This window comes from Otolemur garnettii, unplaced genomic scaffold, assembly GCF_000181295.1.
Source record: "Otolemur garnettii isolate 467f Iridium unplaced genomic scaffold, OtoGar3 scaffold00082, whole genome shotgun sequence".
NCBI classification, from domain to species: domain Eukaryota; kingdom Metazoa; phylum Chordata; class Mammalia; order Primates; family Galagidae; genus Otolemur; species Otolemur garnettii.
The window spans coordinates 5,724,338-5,726,652 of record NW_003852477.1 but is presented as its reverse complement, the minus strand read 5'-3'; the positions used below and the strand labels follow the sequence as shown (position 1 = coordinate 5,726,652).

At 41.2% G+C, this 2,315-nt stretch overlaps 1 protein-coding gene across 1 annotated transcript in view; it reads right to left on the bottom strand.

Moving 5' to 3' along the window:
* TCAIM (T cell activation inhibitor, mitochondrial) overlaps positions 1–2,315 on the bottom strand; it is a 55,466-nt gene that overhangs the window by 34,937 nt on the left and 18,214 nt on the right. The window lies entirely within an intron of this gene.

Below are 2,315 nucleotides of genomic sequence, written 5' to 3'. Positions count from 1 at the left end.
AGCGCCCGGCCATTTTTTTGTTGCAGCCATCATTGTTGTTTGGCGGGCCCGGGCTGGGGATTCGAACCCGCCACGTTAGGTGTATGTGGCAGGCGCCTTAGCTGCTTGAGCCACAGGCACCAAGCCAGAACACAAATGTCTTAACACAATGATTAAGTAAATGAGGTAAAAGCTATGTTGATTGGTTGGCTGGATGTAAGCACTCCGATTTGTACAAAGAATCAACACATGGAATCCCATACAGGCATAAATGTATTCACGATCTATGTATATTTGACTTAATAAAAGGAAAAAAAAAAGACAGTCTCGCTCTATCAGACTAGAGTGCTATGGCCTCAGGCTAGTTCACAGCAACCTCAAACTCCTAATTTCAAGGAATCTTCTTGCTTCAGCCTTCTGAGTAGCTGGGACTACACATGCATGCCACAATACCTACCTAATTTTTTTATTTTTAGTAGAGACAGGGTCTTGCTCTTGCTCAGGCTGGTCTTGAACTCCTTAGCTCAAGTGATCCTTCTGCCTTGGCCTTGTGGAGTGCTAGGATTGAAGGAGTGAGCAACTGTGCCTGGCTGTCTAATACATTATTCTTGAGTCCTTTAGCTTGAGCAATAGTCCAACAGTTATTTTTAACTGTTATAGTTTAACTGCCTATAGTTAAACTCAATCCCACTTTTAACTGCTATAGTTTAACTGCCTATAGTTAAACTCAACCCCACTTTTTTTTTTGAGAGAGAGAGCCTCAAGCTGTCTCCATAGGTAGAGTGCTATGGCATCACAGCTCATAGCAACCTCTAACTCCTGGGCTTAAGCGATTCTCTTGCCTCAGTCTCCCAAGTAGCTGGGACTAGAGGCGCCCGCCACAACACATGGCTATTTTTTGGTTGTAGTTGTCATTACTGTTTTGGCAGGCCTGGGCTGGATTCAAACCTGCCAGCTCAGGTGTTTGAGGCTAGAGCCTTAGCCGCTTGAGCTACAGGCACTGAGTCAATCCCACTTCTTTCTATACCTGTCAGGCCAGTCACTCCTGACCTTCTGTTCACCTGTACACAATTAAGTAGCAACGAAAATAATTTTATGGTTGGGGGTCACCATAACATGAGGAACTGTATTAAAGGGTTGTGGCATTAGGAAGGTTGAGAACCACTGCTCTTGCAGGTATAAGGCGAAGTTTTATGTGCTGTATCCCAGTAGATACACAGCTGAGAATCTCTCTTCCAATGAGTGCTGACAGCAATCTATTTCGCCTTCTATTATAGCCAATCTATTTCACCTTCTATTATAGTGGGCAATTGATCTTAAATCATCTCTTTTGTTTTTGTAAAACAAATTTCAAATTCACCAACTTCTATGCCACTATAACTCTTCATTTTTTGCTCTATTTTTTTCTTCTTTTCATGGAATTTTTTGCTCTACTTCTTACTTTCTCACTACTTTTGGTGAATTATTATTCCCAAACCCACATTTCATCTGTCTTTTGTTTACAGAAGAGAAGCAGAACAATTAAAATCCACATATTTTGGGTGGGTTTGTCCATCAGTTATGCATACAGACAATCTTAGATAGACTATCACATATACGATGGATACAAATACACACGTCTTTAACATATACTTGTGTCCTTTCCTGCATTGGACTCTGCTACCTTCCACTCTTCAGCCTTATTTGGGATCTAGCTAGGTAACAAAAGGAGGAATCTCTGAGTTAGGACAGACAATCCACAAAGCAGATCCCATGCCAGTCAATAATTAACGATAATTCACGATATTGTAACGAATGAGACCCTCTGGTGAGGCACTGAACTGTTTTTTTTTTTTTTTTAGAGACTGAATCTCACTATGTGGCCCTTGGTAGAGAGCTGTGGAGTCACAGCTCACAGCAACCCAACTCCTGGGCTTAGGTGATTCTCTTGCCTCAGCCTCCCGAGTAGCTGGGACTACAGGCACCCGCCGCAACGCCTGGTTATTTTTTTTCTTGCAGTTTGGCTGGGGCCGGTTTCAACCTGCCACCCTCAGTATATGGGGCTAGCACCCTACTCACTGAGCCACAGGCGCTGGCCTGGCACTGAACACTTTACATACAACCATAGGGATAGAATATGATTGATCTTTATGGAGTCTTAAGATGACTTACCCCAAATTCATTAATGGTGACTTTATAAATAAGGCATATGAAATGATACAAAATACTTTATACATGGTTTATTTTTATTTTATTTATTTTTAAATAAATAAGGCATATGAAATGATACAAAATACTTTATACATGGTTTATTTTTATTTTATTTATTTTTTTGAGACACAGCCTTAAGCTGTCAC